Here is a 21197-nt window from a genome sequence, read left to right as displayed (position 1 = left end):
TTACAGCTTTTGATACTGCTGATCATAAGGTTCTTCTAAATAAGTTAGAATCATTAGTAAGTACAGGCATAGCTAATAGCTGGTTCCAATCATACTTAGCACATATCGTTCAGTGTGCAGGGATAACACATTCCTGAAATATGGCTAAGCTTTTTGTGAAACACGTATCAGAACGAAAACAGATTAATATAAAAGTTCCTCTCAGTAGTGCATTAGGACCAAAACTACTCGTGAGATACATCAATGACATTCCTAGTAGTGTAAGACAGTGGAAAAATATCCCTTTTCTGGTGTCAAAAATATTAGAATCACTGAGAAAGGAAGTGGAACCCTCAACGGGGTTTAAAATAGCTGAAGAGGGAAAATTACGCTGTGGATGACACCTCTGTAGACTGTACAACAGACACAAAATTTCTGGGAATCAGTACTGAGTCTCAGTTGAGGTAGTGTGAGCAAACAGAATATCACTATTATATTATGGCCACAGAGTCCTATCATCAGTAACAGCCAGCGTCGTTTAGCTGCATACTATTCATATGTACACTCCCTTATTAGCTACGGAATTGCTTCCTGAAGATCAAATGCGCAAAATACGAACATACTGCAAATATAGAAAAGAGCAGTTACAATAATAATCAAAAACAGGAGTCGACTTTATTGCAAATACCTGTTCAAAACATTCGTTGTCTCTTTTTGTTGTTAGGTCTCGTTCCAGCAGTAGCAGTTACACAATTAATATAATCTATATATCATCATTTACAATAACAGAAGAGTCTGATTTAATATGTTACATTCTCCAGAGGTGATACGTAAGTTGTATTACTTGTATCTGCTCGGAACACTGGGAATTTCAACTACACCATCTGAGTATATTTATCTGTCACCTGTATATATCAAGAAGTGATGACATTGATATTTACTACAAAAACAGAGCGGCCAAAGACCAAGGAACAACGTCTACACAGAATTTATACTAATCAAGAAAGAATAAACTTAAAAATGAAAACAATATTTTTTACCAAGTAGCCCAATAAAACTATACAATAAACTGCCCATGAAAATTAAAGAGATTACTAAAACAAATTCGTTTAAAAAAGGAGTTAAAGCGTACCCTTTTATTAACACATTTTGTGTTGTGAAAAATTAGTTGCATAACAGCGTAGCAGTTAGGTAAAACTAGTAATACAAATAATTAATGACAGTATCGATTAATAAATCTATAATGTCATGTAACACTTCCTCACTATATTTTCTCTATGTTTTTCTTTCTTTTCTAGGAAATCTTACTTTCTGTGCTATTCGTCCTATGGCAATAATACCTTATCCTCTTTGTGCACTCAACACCTCACTCGTTACAGAAAGATACGCTGACTCAGTTTTAAGACTAGCAAATGGGAATTTACGGTGCATAAAATGGAAACCACATGTCATCGCTATGGTCCTGATGTCAGCTGATAGTGTGTATAGTGTTATACTATGAAATAATGTATGTGTAGAGTGTGTAGGATCTGCAACGACTGCGAGTGGGAAACGGATGAACAGTGTGGTAATAGCGTTGCACATTGCTGAATAACTTTTTTGAAAAACAGAGCTTTACGGAAGGCCTTAATTGCTTTCAGTAGAAACGTTTTAAACAGACATTTTATTTGGGAGGCTGGAGGCTCCAATTTCCATCCGGTCATTCTGATGTATGTTTCCCATGGTTTCCTTAAATTACTTCAGGAAAATGCCGGGACGGTTACTACACGTCTAGCAGGCAGCAAGGCAAGTTTTAAATCTAACACAATAACATTTCTCCTGGACAACTCCTTCTATTCCATTAATGGATTTTTATTTAAAAACTGGTAGCCTCTAAAAATAAATAAACCTAACACAAGATTTGGTATGTGGGACTAAGAAGCGTGATAATTAATTTAGAGAGGTTCGCTTCAGTTGAACTAAGTATTTGTTCAAATCCCGAATCCAGTCCTATTTTGAATAAATAGTTAAAACAACTGAAGCGGATCGCTCAAAATTAAAGAAACCTAGGTTTTGCGCTTAGTTTCATGAGTAGGGCTAAAAATAATACGAAATATGTTTAGTAGCCTTAACACTAATCACGTATAAATATCCCGCATATCTCGGTTCTTCACGACCCAACCATTAGTTTCGCAATAGCTTTCGCGTTTAAAGTCAGTGTTTCACTGCAAAAACGGGCATTTTCCTCTCCAGACACATTGTGAGTACCGTTCTGAGAACTCTGTTTATTTTTCGAAAGCACTTCAGGCCATTTCAAACTAATACTTTTTTTTTCTCCTTCCTCAGAGCAGAGTGGGAAGTCTAAGTCACAGATCTGGCCCGGTATCTATTCAACCAGAAGTCCGTACAGGCCGAGAAAAGGGTAGTCGGATTCTCAGCCGGAGCATTCAAGAGGGAACTTCCACTTAGAACATTCGCCTGATAGCCAAGGAAAGCCTCCCGAAAAAATGATGGATTGGAACTACTTTTAATTTAATTATGGAATAATATATCTCTTACGTAAGAAGTGTATGTCAATGTGTATTTGCTGAGGTATGTTATGTAATAAATAAAGGCGATGTCTCACTCAACAGTTATAATCTAACTGCCGTATGTGAACGATTACAAAGTGTTTTTTATGGTGGATATTGTCGAGAGTATTCATTTAGTACTGGTGGGAAGTTTAGGGGGTAAAAGTTGTACAGGGTGACCGAGAGATGAATAAAGTAGGCAGTTTAATAGGGATGTAGGTTGTAGATGCTGGTAGAAGACAGTGCAGCATGCAGAGTTGCACCAAACCAGCCTTCGTACTGAAGACCACTACAACAACAAAAATGTCTGGAGGCTGAGAATTAACGCAACAGTATAACAAACCCTTCTCGAAAGAAACCGTGGCTACTAGTAAACCTGTTTCTGTGCGGCATTATATCTTAACTGTTTTTGTAACGTGTTTCCCCACGTGGAGATTGAGAACTAGTGTTAACGAGTGTGGGAGCACTCTCTCTCTCTCTAAGTGACTCTCGGCATCTCTACAGTCGCCTCTGAACGGAAAAAGGAAGTGCAATAAGAATTTAACCGCTTGTAGATGACGTGGATCTTAAAGACGTAGCACAAGATCGGCCAGGGAAAAGATTGGGAAGGAAATCGGCGGGTTTCCTTTCAAAGCACTCATTCCACCGGTATTTGCCTTATTCGGTTTTGGAAAGTCTTAGAGAATTTTAGTTGGCTGGCTGGACCTAGATTTGAAACGCGTTCTCCCAAATACGAGTCCACGGCTTAACCACTGTGGCAGTTCGATCGGTCTGGACATTTCTAGTTAGGACTGCAGAACTAAGGGATATTTAGACGAAGCTACATGGTACCGAAATTGTGTCTTGAACGATACATCCAACGTTGAATCATCGTCCAATTATGATCGTGCACAGGTTTCAACAACACGGTAATGAAACATCCGTTGTGTGACCATTGATTGCTCCAGAATGTTAATTTCCTCTGCATTATCTTGCACAGAAAATAAACAGCTCGGCTGTTAACGAACTCTGAACAGAATTATCAGAAAGGTGGTATAAGGGAATGTGTATTTACAGTTGAACAGGCTTAAGTTCCACTTCCTTCTAGCAAGTGTTTATTCATGCAGGCGAAACACGCGCCAATAAATGTCTAAGTTGAAATTTCTCTACCGAAATACAGAGTATCGATTACGCGGACCTGTGCAATTTGAAACCTGTTGGTATTGGACAGCGTATTCTCTGCTCGGATTCATGGAACCTCCATTTCAATTCGAGATTGTTTATCACATTCGGTTTTTGTTTCGATTTCATTATCGTTACACGAAGATTTGCTTATCCAACAGCAGTTCACCATTTCTGCTGAACGTACGACTGAATCCATTGTGCACTGGATGGGTAAAATAATGGAAATAACATGTCAGCTTTTTCAGTGAGACTCACATTCACGGTGACAGTCCTCAGTTGACTCTGTGTTTTCATATACTATGTGGCATCCGATGAAATTTAATTGGAAACAACACATGCAACAGGTCCTACGTGATTGGTATGTAACTGGGAATTAATGAGAACCAGGAAGATCTCCACAAAGTTAAGTCACTACATTATGAGTAATACTATTCTTTATAAATTGTAAAGAATATCGCATTTCACCTTTTATATCTAATATGGCAGAATTCTTGCACAATTTTATTAGGTGTTTAACTTAAGTTAGCGCGTTGCCATGAACCTACAGGTAGTTGGGTCGAATACTGGTGGTGTAAACTTTCATTATTTGTATCTGGAAGAGAAGGAGTGTTGAGATGGGTGCCTAGTTCGGACCTTGTGCCAGTGTCTTGGAGTAAGCACCTCTTGGAGGACAGGCGTGTGATATTAATTATGATAATGTGTCCGTCTAATTGAGAACTCGACGGGCCCCCGTTGTGAAATGGGCTATTCGTTAACAACACGTTTCATCCTCTGCCTTCCGATCATTCCGTACTCATCCACAGCAATCATTCGCACGAGACAGATACACAATTGAGAAAGTTTGGAGAAAGGTAATTTACACAATTCTACCAGCATTCACTGTCTTAGAAGACCCGGCATTGACTACAAATGTTCTTCTGTACCAGTTTGTCAAATAGAATACATTTTCCGTTAATCATATATTTTATCGTACAGAACACTACAATTCCATCGTAACACTGGAGTTCTACTTGCTATTTCAATTAAGGATTTAATTAAGATGGGTTCAATACGAAATTTAAAAAAAACTGAACGACATTCGATGCAATGTCTTTGATAGGCTGTGAGATAAACTTCTTTACAATCAAACAATAGCATGAGGAAATAAATCCTCTACTCTTACTATCGAAATTCTTCACAACATACGTAATTGTATTTATCATGCATGAAAACTTGAAAATTCCTCTGTAGCTGTCTCATTTTTCTGGAGACTTTATTTTTCCAAGATGCTATGGATTCTTCCTACCCTTTTTGCTTATTCCTAGCCAATTTGCAGGTACGAGATGTCAGACTCAGTTAGCTAATTAACTATTATATAGTCCATAAATCATCAGCAAAAGTTTTACTGGAATGATGTGGGCCGACTTACTGTAGCTCACAGGGTATGTATACATGATTTGTCTGCGAGTACAGCTACATGCTAGAAATTTACAGGTAATTATATAGCACATAGGTTTAGATTTAATACGGACGAACATTTTAGCCTTTAACAGTAGGCAAGCAACTATCGTGATAGTTAATTATACAAAAGAACTTAAGTGTATTTTTATTTACCAGCTACACACGTTACCTGTTATTAATTAAAAATTCGTGTTTGGAATAGAAACAACTGCCAGAAACAAATATTTTAGGCTAGATTTTAAATGTAATTTTATGTTTGTCAGCCGTTTTATGTCATTTTACACATAATGAAAGACTTTCATGGCTTCATATTCAACTTTCTTTTTGAGCTGCTAATAGTTTAAGTAACGTTTAATAGAAATCTGTTTTCTTCTCGCGTTTTAACTGTAGACATGATTATTGTCCTCCTTTTGTAATGGATTCTTTGTCATGAATCTCATTATCGAATGGAAATACGTTGAACTAACGGTTAAAATGCCTCGTTGCTAGAAGAACTACCTACAAGAAGGCTGCAAAGGAAACCACACTTCATTCTCATTGTTTGATTCTGTTCACTCGATACTTCCTTTTTAAGTGAGTTATCCAAAAGAAGGATTTCAAAACATATTAATGCGTGTAAACGTCCAAAATATGTGGAGACTATGATTTCTTTTGTTTACAAAAGCAAAAATTATACGAAGCGCAAAAGTTGCTGAAGTCAGTTTCTTTAACAACTCAGTAACGTTTCTCTTCCGGCCAAGTTCTCATATTTTATTTTAATTTTCGATTATTCCCTTTTGAAGAGAGCGATTGAACTTGAGTAGTCATGATTTCTTCTTCCTTAGTTCTTTCCAAATTCTCATCATACGCTCGCTGTGCTCTCTCTTCCGTTCTTCCGACCGTTTATTTCCTGTTCTTTTCTCGGTGTGTTTTAGTTTAAGTGTGCATTTCTTTATGATGTCCCTAAACTGTTCTAGATTTTGTATGTGTTCTTGTGTGATTCCCAGTTCCTTAATGTCTTCTGTTCCAGTGATCGACACTGCCTTGTTCTTGCTAGTGTTCGCTATGTCAGAGATTTGCTTTGTGAGCTTGTTCTTGTTCATCTTGCTTTCATTGCCATAAAATTTCATCCTTCTCTTTCTAAAGATGTCCCTTATTGTTTCTATCTATTTGTAGATCTCTCTTGTTGGCCTCTTTATCCACATCCCTTCACGAAACCCTGGTCCATATATTTTTCTCAGAATTTTTCTTCCTTGCTTTTAAGTCTCTCTGAGTTTGGTATGACCATGAAACACTGTAGTTTCTGCGGCTAGAGTGCTTCTGGTGGAACCACTGCGTTGTAATGCCTTAATTTTGCTTTGACAGAAAAATATTTTTCATTGTAGTGATTCCTAGTGAGCTTATATGCTTTCTGTAATTTGAAGATTCTTTATTGATTGGCTACGGAGTTCACTTCTGATGGTTTGATTATCTGTCTCCTTGATATGTGATGTGCGCAACTCGAGCCAATTTCCCATAGTGATTTGTAATGGAGAGATTATCTGTAGGCTTGCTGTCCACATATTGAGTTTTCTCGTTGGAGATTTGTAGGACAGTTTTCTCTGAGATTTCGCGAAGCTTCTCCAGAGCAAGTTTGGCTACTTCTCTATGTTCGGTTAGAATTGCAAGATCGTCCGCGAAAGCCAGACACTTCACATTCATTCTCTGTTTTTTTTTTTTTTTTAAATTCCGAGTTGGATTCCTAATACGAATATTAGATGCTTCTGACGTTTGTCCATGAATTTAATTTTGGAGGTTGTACCTGTTAATGTCGGTTAGATAACTGACCTTGTTTTCCTGTGAATCTTGAATAATGTATACCAAATAGTCAAAAATCCCAGATCAGATCACAAAGAATTCGAATGTCGCCAAGTATAATCATCGATTCGTTTTGAAGTCCTTGTGAATGTGAAGTTTGCTAGTGAATCTGTGTGTATTCCTACAACAGATGAGCATGCGTGTGGGCTAAGGAATCACGAAAAGACCTGTGAGTAATCGCAAAATATTGCCTCGAAATATTTTCACACAACAGAATTATGTTTAGTAGATAATCGCGTAAATTAGCCTCAAACTAACGCCGTTTATTGTGCGTATCATGTATATAATGATCACAGAAGGTCCTACAGTATCTGAAATTCAGCGAAACGTAATAATAATTACCATAGACGTAGACATTATTCTTGTCTGTATTTTACAGACCTGAATAAAAATACCCACTGATTATGGCACCAATGTGTCGAAAAACGTCTGGGCGTTAGAGGGAATAATTGCTTGCATAACAGGCGCACCTGAATTACCGAAACATGTTCAGATAGATACCACATTTGTCTACTCGCACTGCCATTATCTGTACATTTCTAATAAGGTATTCCAAATTATTCGCTGAACGCGCGATTCAGCTGCACAGGGTATATACATGTCACCCAATACTGACATAAGAAAATTTGTACTGGATCGGGTCTCGAACCCAGAATTTTCGCTTATCGCGAGCGGTCGCCTTAAGCATTTGGGCTACCAGCGTACGCTCGCCGGCCCAGTCTGAACCTCCGTACATCACAGACCACATCCCTTTGCAGCTGATGTCACGAAACTGCATTCAGCGAATAATTTCGAATGATATTTCATGGAGCTACTGGTCGTTAAATCATTTGTAAGTAAAAATTTCTAACTGAGTTTTATAGAACGGGAGGGGCATCACAGACACCCGACGGTAAGCCCCAGAGGCGCCACGTCTCGGCCGGTGGCGGGAGGGCAGCCGCGGAAACGCGCGCGTGTCCAATACGCAGGGCTGTTACCCCGGCTGATGCGGAGCGGCCGCAGTCCCGCGAGGCCCGGCAATTAGGGGGATGCGGTTTGACCCCCGCTGCAGCCATTACACAGCCAGCGGCACTAACACCCCCCTATTAGCAGCACTACGCCGGGATGCGGCCGGCGGAAAGCGCCCCCCGTGTGGCGGCTCGCCGAGTGGTTTGCAACACCTGTTGGGGAGGCAGCCTCTCTCGCCAAGTCGCCAGAGGGATAGATTCTAGGCGTGACACGTACAGACTGCGCTCTCTAAATCTGAAAAAAAAATCCGTTTGTCTTAAGACGTGAACCCACTTCGTTTCAACGAAAGTTGAGAACCGTATTTCCAGGGAATAGACTCAAAGACATAAGTACGACTCGGTAGTCTGCATAATCCCAAAAAAAGCAGGTGCTGACAGATGTGAAAATTACCGAACAATCAGTTTAATAAGTCACGGATGCAAAATACTAACGCGAATTCTTTACAGACGAATGCAAGAACTGATAGAAGCCGACCTCGAGGAAGATCAGTTTGGATTCCGTAGAAATATTGGAACACGTTAGGCAATACTGACCTTACGACTTATCTTAGAAGCTATATTAAGGAAAGGTAAACCTACGTTTCTAGCATTTGTAGACTTAGAGAAAGCTTTTGACGATGTTGACTGCAATACTCTCTTTCAAATTCTGAAGGTGGCAGGGGTAAAATATAGGGAGCGGAGGCTATTTACAATTTGTACAGAAAGCAGATGGCAGTTATAAGAGTCGATGGACATCAAAGGGAAGCAATGGTTGGGAAGGGAGTGAGACAGGGTTGTAGCCTCTCCCCGATATTATTCAATCTGTATAATGAGCAAGCAGTGAAGGAAACAAAAGAAAAATTCGGAGTAGGTATTAAAATCCATGGACAAGAAATAAAAACTTTGAGGTTTGCCGATGACATTGTAATTCTGTCAGAGACAGCAAAGGACTTGGAAGAGCAGTTGAACGGAATGGACAGTGTCTTGAAAGGAGGATATAAGATGAACATCAACAAAAGCAAAACGAGGATAATGGAATGTAGCCGAATTAAGTCAGGTGATGCTGAGGGAATTAGATTAGGAAATGAGATACTTAAAGTAGTAAAGGAGTTTTATTATTTGGGAAGCAAAATAACTGATGATGGTCGAAGGAGAGAGGATATAAAACGTATACTGGCAATGGCAAGGAAAGCGTTTCTGAAGAAGAGAAATTTGTTAACGTCGAGTATAGATTTAAGTGTCAGGAAGTCGTTTCTGAAAGTATTTGTATGGAGTGTAGCCATGTATGGAAGTGAAACATGGACGATAAATAGTTTGGACAAGAAGAGAATAGAAGCTTTCGAAATGTGGTGCTACAGAAGAATGCTGAAGATTAGATGGGTAGATCATATAACTAATGAGGAGGTATTGAATAGGATTGGGGAGAAGAGAAGTTTGTGGCACAACTTGACCAGAAGAAGGGATCAGTTGGTAGGACATGTTCTGAGACATCAAGGGATCACCAATTTAGTATTGGAGGGCAGCGTGGAGGGTAAAAATCGTAGAGGGAGACCAAGAGATGAATACACTAAACAGATACAGAAGGATGTGGGTTGCAGTAGATACTGGGAGATGAAGAAGCTTTCACAGGATAGAGTAGCATGGAGAGCTGCATCAAACCAGTCTCAGGACTGAAGACCACAACAACAACAACATTAAGCGTTCAGGTTTTATTCATATTAAATTCGCGTACTAAAAGATATGGACATGAATCGTAAGCGCAATACTGCGATGGAAAGAAATAAGAATATCGGATAACCTCTCTCTATCGGAGCCTGTACTACAATCAAGCGGAGTACTTCAGGGAGAGCCACTAAGTCGTCTGTTATTTATCTTTGCAGCAGAATACCCCAAAAAGAAAGGCGTAATCTCATACGCATATGCAGACGACACTATAATAGGAGAGAAGGACAGTGCAAATTTACAAGAAGCAGTAAACGATATGGAAGATTGGTGTGTCGAACACGATTTCGAAATGGATGTGGCGAAAACAGGTGGTATTCCGAAGTGGAGGAAGAGCACCTGAGACATCCGATGTCTCCATACGGGAGATAAAACTGAAAATCGTACCAGACTTGCAGTACCTTGGGGGTCACAATACAAGTAACTGCAAAATATTTCTCAAAACGTGTGACAGAGAAAGCAATGCAAGCAATAATGGCGATCCGTGAAATACGATACGTTCGGTCCCTCAGCCCAGAGACAGCAGTGACACTGTTCAGAGCCAGAATCTTCCACGTGCTGACGTACGTCATAGAAATTATCGGAACACATCTTACAGTGAAGAATCTAACGACACTAGAGAGAGTACGGGTGACCAACAGAAAGAAAGCAATAGGAGTGTCCAAAGCAACACGATCCAGAATTGTATACCTGCTGGCAAGGGCATCCTTTCTCACTGATGACCTACGGACAAACCTGGTTCTACCCAACACCAGCGCTTCCGGAAGTCTACTAAAAACAATGCAGGAAAAAAGGGAAGACGTACCTCCAGTATTTACAGCATAGGCGCCATTACTGTCCGAACATGGACAAAGGAAAACTTCTGCATGAGACACGTGATCACCAGAATGGCGGTCTATCATTTCCACTACCTTACTTGCAACAAAACGTCATATCACGAACCAAACGCAGTGTTTGAGTATAAGCCGTGTCATCAGATATGCAGACGTTACCGTATAGAATCTGTACCAAAAGAACACGGTCAATAAGTGAATATGCAAATCGCAATCTGTAAACTTCCTAATTTCGTGTATTATTATCATTTACTTTGAACTTGTATGGCTATTTCGCTACAGTAAAGTTATTAATTCGCGTTACAGACGAACACTGAAGAACGCTTAACGTGAGAGTGCCGAAGTATTTCTTCGTGCGAAGAGATTCTCGTCAGACAACATATGCGCCACAAACACTGCATTTTAAGTCTTCTTAAACTGAAATACAGTAGTTTATTGCGATTTCCTGCTAAAATTTACCTTTGTAGATACATACTGTACAATGAAAGTTTACCTACGTGTGTTGTTGTTCAGTATTGAGAATACAGTAGGCGAACATAGCAGTTTCTTTCCACGATCACGACTGTCGGTTAGATGACAGAGTTGCGTAATCAGGAGTAAAATAAGCCAGTCCACTAATGCAGACTTAGCCGTTCTTTGATTTCACCCAGTAATACTTGATTAGCTTCATCGCACATATTTTCCGCACTGCACCGTTCCTTTTCTTGATACGTTCCAACCCATCTGTATTTGTAGAAAAATCTATACCCATTTTTTCGGCAAGTTCATCAATTTTCCAGCATTAAAGGTTTAGATTCGGACTGCGTTCTGAAACTTACAAGTCTCAGAATCTCGGAAACTTCCTAATTTAGCCGTTCTGAAATGTCTCTAACTCGAATATAATGCACTGAAACATTGTCACAATTTAATATTTGTTTCTAATTAGATGTCAACGGTATAGAGGTAGCAATGCCTAATTCATTTCCGGTTTTAATCAGTTGCCTTAAGCAGCTCCATCATTGTTCGTTCTTTTTTACTGATTTTTGTGCCATTTTGTGTAAAAAAAAAAAAGCCAGTATCTGTGTCGACAGGAAATCAACGGCAACATCAATGTTCACACGTTCGTTCCAGCGTCTCAAGCAAGAAGTGTAGATTCAATGAAAGTATATAAGGACACTGAACGGGTAATATAATATCTAAATGGAGACAACGATCTGATGATCGTGGGGGTTTGGAAAACTCTGTATTGTGGTGAGGGTGTGGGGGAGATAGAAGGAAGAATTACGGGAGAACATGGGCTCTGTGGTAGGTGCGAGGAAGGCACACGGAATGTGAAGAAGGACACACATCACTAAGAGCAGCAATCAAACTGCAGAGAAGAACTAGGAAAGAACCTTGGGTTACAGAAAAATATTTGAATTGATCGACGAAAGAAAACAGAAGAAAAATATTCGGCAAAAGACAGGATATAGCAATATAAGCCACTTACGAATAAAATAAACTGGTAGTGTAAGGAAGTTAAAGCGATATGGATGGAGGAAAAAATATGAAAAAGTCAAAACGGTCGTCGCAAGGGTGGATTACGGACATGATAGTTCCGGGATTTTTAAAATCATCAAGGAAAGTCGTAACAAAGGAATGTTAAAATTTATTTGTAGAACCAAGGAGTCTGGGGATATACTTTCAGATATTCGGATAAATATCCACACTCTCGTGCATATAGCAAACGAATGTACGTGCGAAATCTACCTCATTACCAGCTTAATATTCAGTGAATCGCAGCTGGTGGCAACAAAAATAAACAAAAGAACAGAAAAGAAAACAGAAGATCTTTTAGATGACGATCAGTTTGGCTAAATACATCAGAGAGGCTGTTCTGATGTTACGCTTTGTGGTGGAAACAAGACTTAAGGAAGGTCAATACACATTCACAGGATTTGCCGGACTAGAAAAAGCATTTGTCAACGTAAAATGGTGCGAAATGTTCGAAGATCTCAGAAAAGTAGATGTGAGCCGAAGGGAAAAACGGGTAATATAAAATGTGCACAAAAACCAAGAGCGAAAAATAAGACTGGGAGATCAAGAATGATGTACTCTGAATGAAAACGGTGTAAGATGTGGATGCAAACTTTCATCGCTACTGTTCAATTCATACACCGAAGAAAGAATTAAAGAAATTAAAGGAAGTTTCAGGGGTGGGATGGAAAAATATCAGTCATAAGATTCGGTGATGGCATTACTATCCTCAATGAAAATGAAGAAGAATCACAGGAACTGTTGATTAGGATGGCCTAATGAGACCAAATGGATCTGAAGATAAACCGAAGGAGAAAGCAATGAAGAGTAGCGGAAATAACTTCTCCGATAACGTTAACATCAAAATTGCTAACCACGAACTGTATGACGTGAAAGAGTTCTGATACCTTGGAATGAAAATGACACATGATGGATGAAGGAAGAACATAAAGCAGACTAGCACAAACGAAGAGCCCATTCCTGAACAGAAGAAGTGAAATATAGGGCTTAAATAGAGGAAGAAATTAACGAGAATGTACGTTTGGGGCAGAATATTGAAGAAAGGAATTATTTAGCCAACTACTTTCTAACACCTCGTGCTTCCCTCCCACATCACTGGAAGTACTGCACCAAAATAATCACGACATACCAAATTTTTCATTCTTTAAAAAGCTCTTTTTGGACTGCATAATTCTGTAAAACTTGTAAATGAATTTCTGTATGTTTTTATCCACGTATTGTAACGAAGTTAAAAACATATCAGTTTCGTATTTGTTATGTGTATTGTATAGTGGGTGCTTATAAATCTTTGACTGGTTTTTCAATTAAATGGATCTTAGAGCATTCTAAGCAGAGTATATTTATTTTATATTAGAATTTTAATCACTGATAACGAAGATACCTGATAGATTAACCTCCTTGGCTACTTCGTGCCGTGCTCTCTTTGTCACATCCTTCCTTGAATACCCTTTCAATTCGTAATTGTATTCCAATTCTGCCACGAATTTAAAACTGTACATTTGTTCGCACATTGGTCAACCAAGTGGTACGAATACAGCTACAGACTGAGAGACTCGGTGACTAGCACGTCGTGTCGCGTAGTATCCAAGTCGCGACGACTCTGGGACGCCGATACTGAAGTATCCCCGTCTGAATGACCCCACTAATTACACACGCCGAATCTCTTGGTTGCAGAGTAATTCAGTCGCTCGGAGACTTAAGTATCCCCAAGTGAACAGGGCAGTAACGACGACTTGTGGTTCGTGAGAGCTACTTCTGGTTGTCGTGAGAACATTACTGCGTTTTCCAGCGACCGGGTTTTAATCACCTCTGCTTCACACACGTTCGTGAACGTTATACCCATGATAATACGAGGGTTGTCCAGAAAGTTAGTTCCGATCGGTCGCGAAATGCAAACCACTGGGAAATCTGGTAAAGCTTTGCACAGATGTGTTGGGCAGTGTCTATATTTTGCCCGTCGATCGTGTCGCGTCGCTCTTCTCAGTTTTGAATGAATAGTGAGCAAGTAAAGACGCATATGGTATCGCGTCTCCCGCCACGTATGATGGCCTGGTTAGAGATTTCGCCTGTGTCTTGCAGCCCACATAACACAACCGTCGAGCAGTTCCTTCTTCATGCCGATTATCGGCCGCACACTACAGGGGCAATGAAGACTCCCCTGCAGTTGAGTGTTTGATCACCCACAGTACAGTCCGTAAAATCTAGTGAGTTCGGACTATTACTCGGTCGTTCCACTCTAGAATACTTGGAGCACTTGGGAAAAAAATAAACATCTAAATCTTTCGGTTCTAGCCTTGATTTCTTTTATTTTATTATGATCGTCATTTCTCCCTATGTAGACAGTAATCAACAATATTTTAACGCATTTGGAGGAGAATGTTCGTAATAAAACTTCCTTGAAAAGATCGTGCCGTAAAGAGAAAACATAGTCACTCCAAGTGGTGTATCATAACCCCATCACACTCTCTCCTCTATTTCGCGATAACACAATACGAGGGGCCCCTCTTTGAACGTTTTCATTGTTCTCTGACAATCCTATCTGTTAAGGATCCCACATTACGCAGCGATGCTCTAAAAGAGGACGGATAGGATAAGCGTAGTGTAGGCAGTCTCTCGATTAGATTTGTTACATTTTCCAAGTGTTCTTACAATAAAAGGCAGCCTTTGCTTCGCGGCATTCCCCACATTATTTTCTATGTGACAGTTCGAATTTCAGCTGTTTTTAAATGTAACCTCCTGTATATTTGAAACGTCCCCTTAGAACAATTTTACATGACTGTGCTTAAACTGACACAATATTTTTAGCGCAACGCAATCTGACTTTCAAAAATCCCTACGAAAGAATGGCCCTGACTAACATTAACCTATACGTTTCACAAATCACTTACCTCACCAAAAATCTTCCTTACTCGAACTACTGCAATACAGCGAGCGCCACTACTGCCAGCTAAATAAAAGATTCAAACTACGGAATGCACTAACTACTGATAGGGATAGTTAGCAAATGAAAGATTTTAATGGAGAACAAACAACCACCACTGCTGGCGGCTCACCTCCAACTGCGCAACGCTAAGCGCTGTTCACATCCAGCTGCCGCTGCCCAACACTACAATGGCAGACAACAATGCAAACTAGCCACAGACTGCACACAGCACAGCCAGTGATTTTCATACAGAGCGCTACGTAACGTTGCCAATAAGAAAATATAAACAGCCTACTTAAATATTTAACTGAATTGAGAACCATTTAATTTTCTGATTTTTCGTGTAACTGAAATTTCGCAGATTTTTTAAATACTCATATGGAGGACGCCACGTGTTTAATTTGTTCCACTTTCGCTTCCCGCACCATGTGTTAAGTAGTGCTTCCTGCTCAATGTTATTATCATGTTGTTGCCTAAATAAATTTTGCAATTCATATTGATCTTCTGTTTTATATACTAGACGGTAAACGACACTATAATTTGCAAAAAATGTAAGAGGGCTGCTCAAATTGTATGCCAAATCATTTACATAGTGTAGGAACAGCAGAGGGCTTGTAACACATCTTTCAGGGACACAAGGTATCTCTTCTGTTCCACTCGATGACTGTCCTCTCTGAAAAGAAATTACGAATACATTCTCACAACTGAGACATTAGTGTCAAGTTAAGCAGTCACTTTTGAGGAACGTCCTCAAAACTTTTGCAGAAGACTGGAAATACGGAATCAACTTGAGATCCTCTGTCGATACCGCTTATTACTTTTTGTGAAGAGACTGCTATACTTTAAAAGAATGAGCTCTCCGTCTTCAGACCAAAATTTGCCCATTGGGACTATCCGACCGCCGTATCATCCACAGCTGAGGATGCGGATAGGAGGGGCGTGTGGTCAGCACACCGCTCTCCCGGTCGTTATGACGGTTTTCTGTGACCGGAGCCGCTACTATTCGGTCGAGTAGCTCCTCAATTGGCATCACGAGGCTGAGTGCACCACCCCGAAAAATGGCAACAGCGCGTGGCTGCCCGGGCGGTCACCCATCCCAGTGCCAGCCACGCCCAACAGAGCTTAACTTCGGTGATGTGACGGGAACCGGTGTATCCACTGCGTCAAGGCCATTGCCCGTTTTACAAGAATGACATTTTTAAATATGTGGTGATGTCTAACAATACACTGTTACCTTAGAGGTATTTAATAATATTCGAACTGAGTATATGCTTTAGAATTCTACTGCAAATACATTTCTTCCATAACTCAATGGAGTGCTATCACAGAATTAAACCACAAAGAGCAGTTCTGGAAACCCGCGCCGTTCAAAGTAACCCTTACACTAAGGTGACCAAAGTCACGGGGTACCTCCTAATATGTTATCGGACCTCCTTTTGCGCTGCGTAGCGCATCAGCTCGACGTGGCACGAACTCAACGAGACCTTGGAACTCCCCTGCAGAAATACTGAGCCGTGCTACCTCTAAAGCCGTGCTGCTGGTGACCTCTCGATTATGTCCCATAAATGTTCGACGGGATTCATAACAGGCGATCTGGGTGGCCAAATCATTCGCACGAACTGTCCACAATGTTCTTCAAACCAACTGCAAACGATTGTGGCCCGATGACACGGCGCATTGTCATCCGTAAAAATTCCATAGCTGTTTGGGAACTTGAAGACCATGAGTGGTTCCTAATGGTCTCCAATTAGCCGAACATAACCAGTTCCAGTCAACGATCGGTTCAGTTGGACCAGGGGACCCCATGTACACACAGTCCACAACATTATGAAACCATCACCAGCTTGCACAGTGTCTCGTTGACGACTTATATCCATGGCTTCGCGGGGTTTGCGCCACAGTGGAACTCTGGCATCAGCTATTACGAACTCATCTGACCAGGGCACAGTTTTCCAGTCGTCTAGGGTCCAACCGATACGGTCACGAGATCAGGTGAGGCGCGGCAGGTAATGTGGTTTTAGCAAGGGCACTCGCGTTGGTCGTCTGCTGTCGTAGCCCATTACTACCAAATTACATAGCACTGCTCTAACGAATTCGGCCGTCGTGCATTCCACATTGATTTCTGCCGTTATTTCACAGTGTTGCTTGCCTGATAGCACAACTGCTGCCTCTCTTGGTCGTGATGTCAAGGCAGAGGCCACTGCCTTGTCCGTGATGAGAGGTAATGCGTGGAATTTGACGCTATCGACGGACTCTTGACATTGTCTTTTTCGGAACACCAAATTTCCTTACGATTTCCGAAATGGGATGTCCCATACGTCTAGCTCCACTACCATTCCGCGTTCAAAGTCTGTGAATTCCGTCTTTCTTTCTTTCTCGGGGCCTGCGTCCCGCGCCAACGCGGGGTCGGCTTGGTTAGTACGGATTTGGCAGTGTTAATGGCAGAGGGTGGCGAGATGACCTTCCTGACGCCACCCCGAACCCCCCCGGGACGGAAGTAGTGCATCCCAGCTGTCCGTGTCGAGTGTAAGTCATGAAACAGTGCGAACGTTTTCAAATGTCTCTTGTAACTGATGCGGAACTGGGGGACCAGCCCGGTATTCACCTAGCGGGATGTGGAAAACCGCCTAAAAACCACATCCAGGCTGGTCGGCATATCGGCCATTGTCGTCAATCAGCCGGGCGGATTCGATCCGGGGCCGGCGGGTCAGTCTGTTAATCATGTGGCCATAATCACTTCAAAAACTTTTTCACCTGAATCACCCGAGTACAAATAGCGGCTTCGCCAATGCACCGCGATACTACCCGCTATCGCATCCGCCGTCTGGTGCTCGGTGGAGGAGACGTTCCCCTAGGCCAGCTGGCCCCAACCCAGCCCCACCCGGTCCCCCACTCCCCCCCCCCCCCCGCCCCATCCCACTTTCCCGTGGGATAAGCACGGCGTCGGGGACGGCGGACATTTGATCGCACGCGCCGCGCCGCCGTATCGGCCGCCATCTGTATTTTTATGGGCCCACTTTGACGACCGGACGCGGATCAGCGTTTTCAATTTCCATATCTGAACGCAATTTCGGCGCGGCGCACCTATCAGCGAGCGAGGCTCCCCCCCCTCCCCGCGGGGCGTCGCTGTCTGCGGCGTTAATCCCGCCAAGGAAATCGAGCCGTCCTGTATTAACATTTTGTATGGTGCCGTGTATTCCTCGCCCGCTGTCTGTGCTGCGGCAGCCCGGGCCTCATAAACGCCGCAATAAAATCTTTATGGCGACATTTTCGTTGTACCAGTTTTGGCATTTTTTTTTTCGCGGGAACTGCAGGGTGCAAGGAAGTTATTTTTACAAACTTCGGAGATTATGTCGAGTTCACTGAAACAAAATACATTACGTAACGACGAAGAGATTTAGAGGTCAGAAACGGTGCCAGGATTTTTTGGTAGAATTCGACAATTTCCCCTTAAACGAAGCATATTTGACGTGAACGCTGAAACTGCAACGGTTGAGCCATTCCCGTCCAGAACAAAAACTAGTTTCCTGCCAATTTGCCCGAAATAGTCAGCTTCGTGAAGTCTAGAAACCCTCGATATTTGTAATTTTTTTCTCGCCTTGTATACAGGTAAAGAAATCACAAATCTTTCCTGTTGTTGTTGTTGTGGTCTTCAGTCGTGAGACTGGTTTGATGCAGCTCTCCACGCTACTCTATCATGTTCAAGCTTCTTCATCTCCCAGTACCTACTGCACCCTACATCCTTCTGAATCTGCTTAGTGTATTCATCTCTTGGTCTCCTCTACGATTTTTACCCTCCACGCTGCCCTCCAATGGTAAATTGGTGATCCCTTGATGCCTCAGAACATGTCCTACCAACCGATCCCTTCTTCTAGTCACGTTGTGCCACAAACTCCTCTTCTCCCCAGTTCTATTCAACACCTCCTCATCAGTTATGTGATCTACCCACGGCCTTCAGTCGTGTTACAGTAAGTATTTCATAAGCAAACTTGTTTTAAAAGCAAGGTATTTATTTCAAAGGTGCTATTTGCAATTTTTCTTCTGACTTCTAATTCAGGCCTTCAGCCGTTTGTGATTTGAAGTTGTGTGTGGTCTCAGCCGACCAATAATTTCACTTCTTTGATAATAAGGCCTTCAGGTGTGTTACAATAACTTTTTTTAAAAGCAAACTTGTTTAAAGCAAGGTATTTTTCGAGATGGGTGCTATTTGGAGCCGGCCGTGGTGGCGAAGCGGTTAAAGGCGCTACAGTCTGGAACCGCGCGGCCGCTACGGTCGCAGGTTCGAATCCTGCCTCGGGCAGGGATGTGTGTGATGTCCTTAGGTTAGTTTGGTTTAAGTAGTTCTAAGTTCTAGGGGACTGATGACCTTAGAATTTAAGTCCCATTGTGCTCAGAGCCATTTGAACCATTTTTTGCTATTTGGAATTGTTTTCCTGACTTCTAATTCAGGCCTTCAGCCGTTTGTTGTTTGTTGGTGACCCATCCACAATCGTAACCTTCTCTCGTCTCCAGCCATCCTGTTTTAGGTTTTCCGTGATTTCCCTAAATCGTTTCAGGCAAATGCCGAGATGGTTCCTTTGAAAGGGCACTGCCGATTTCCTTCCCAATCCTTCCCTAACCCGGGCTTGCGCTCCGTCTCTAATGACCTCGTTGTCGACGGGACGTTAAACACTAACCACCAACACCACCGTAACCTTCTCCTGCCCCATCCTGGAAATCCAGTTCTCATGCTTTACTTGTCCGACAGAGCATTTTGTGACCGTTCTTAACACGAACAGTAGCAGCGGATGTATTGCTGTCACAGTGGAGGAAGTCTCGGTAATGACTTCTGGCAAGAACAGCATGACTGCTGGGAAACGAATGATCAAATGTTGCAGTCTGTTGCGCTAAGTCCTGATGTTTACCGAATGCCACTGTCGCTTACGAAAAGCGAGGCGGATCTTGTTTAGTTACCGGAGGAAACTGCTGTCGGCACCTAGCGTTGGCCGGTCTAAATAGCAGCTCCTCATTAAGAGCGCGCTAATTAGCATTGCTACTTCTGCGTTATTCATGTACAAACACTGTTGCTGCAAAGTTGTGTGCCTAGAAACTTTCCACACACAATTTGTGGATCTTATTAGATCTCTCTTGAATCGTTTTTCGACGTATGGCTCTTTTTTTCGCTGCGGAACTTCCCAGTCGCAAAGTGACGCGAAATTATACGAATATTACTTTGTATTTTACTGTTTTTAGTTATACACTGCTTTAATGCTTATTGTAACAGTTGAGATACAACTCAAATACATCGAAAATGAGTCTTTCACTAACTCAAATACATCGAAAATGAGTCTTTCCCTCTGCACCGGAGATGCACTGATTCGAAATTAACTGGATAGTTAAAACTGTGTGCTGGAATAGGAATCGAACGAGAGAGGGACACGCGGAAGTAAACCGGTGAGGGCACATCGCGTATCGTACGTAGGCTTTTGGACATCATATATATTCTTTCATGCCACGAAAGGGAATACAGTTTCGTTACATCCTGAAACGTTTCGTTAATCACATGCCATCTTCCCCGCATGCAGTTTTAAAATTTCCACAATTAATTATTCTTAGCAAGTCAGACAATAGTGGCACGGAGCAGCGAATAGATCTTGTCACTCCTCATATTTTCTTTCTCAAATGCTGTCCGCGTCCAGCTCCGACGGAGTCGGTAATATTCGAAAGATCAAATTCGTTATTTTCAGATTTATTTGGTGTCTTGTGACTAGGACAAATCCTTGGATAGCTGACGTGACATTTAATTTAAGAAACGAAAGGACAGAATATAAGTGAAGCAGACGAAAGGGAATACAAATGCCCAACAAGATAAAATTACAGAAAGTGGGGAAGAACGGGGTGACGGGGTGTTTTTGTGATATATGTGCTGCCATCTCTATGATATTGCTAGAACTATGTCGAGAGGTCGATGCAAAGTATGTGACAACACATCGGCACCAATAAGTTCTTTGTTCTTGCTCGTTCTGTTTCAAAGCGTTTTTCCTAAACTTTTATGTAATACTCAAGTCTTAACATCTCAGAGTAAGTAAACATTTGTACATTAGAGTTAAACTAAATCATTACCGATGTACTGACTGTATCCTCTGCTTGATTATTATGTAATATAAATATTAATTATATTCGATTGTAGTCTCTGCATGCTGCGTAAACGAGGTGTTGTCGCAGAATGGGGCAGAGGAGAACGGGGTACTGCCCCAAAATGCCACATTAA

At 41.6% G+C, this 21197-nt stretch overlaps 1 long non-coding RNA gene and 1 pseudogene across 1 annotated transcript in view; both read right to left on the bottom strand.

The window, feature by feature from the left end:
- Positions 1-21197, bottom strand: part of LOC126092524 (uncharacterized) — a 1126098-nt gene that overhangs the window by 599506 nt on the left and 505395 nt on the right. The gene's annotated exons all lie outside the window — the stretch shown is intronic.
- LOC126093742 (5S ribosomal RNA) lies at positions 16007-16124 on the bottom strand (annotated as a pseudogene).

This window comes from Schistocerca cancellata, chromosome 7 (assembly GCF_023864275.1).
Source record: "Schistocerca cancellata isolate TAMUIC-IGC-003103 chromosome 7, iqSchCanc2.1, whole genome shotgun sequence".
Taxonomy (NCBI): Eukaryota; Metazoa; Arthropoda; class Insecta; order Orthoptera; family Acrididae; genus Schistocerca; species Schistocerca cancellata.
Note: the sequence above shows the minus strand (reverse complement) of the source record. Positions and strands in the feature narration are given on the sequence as shown.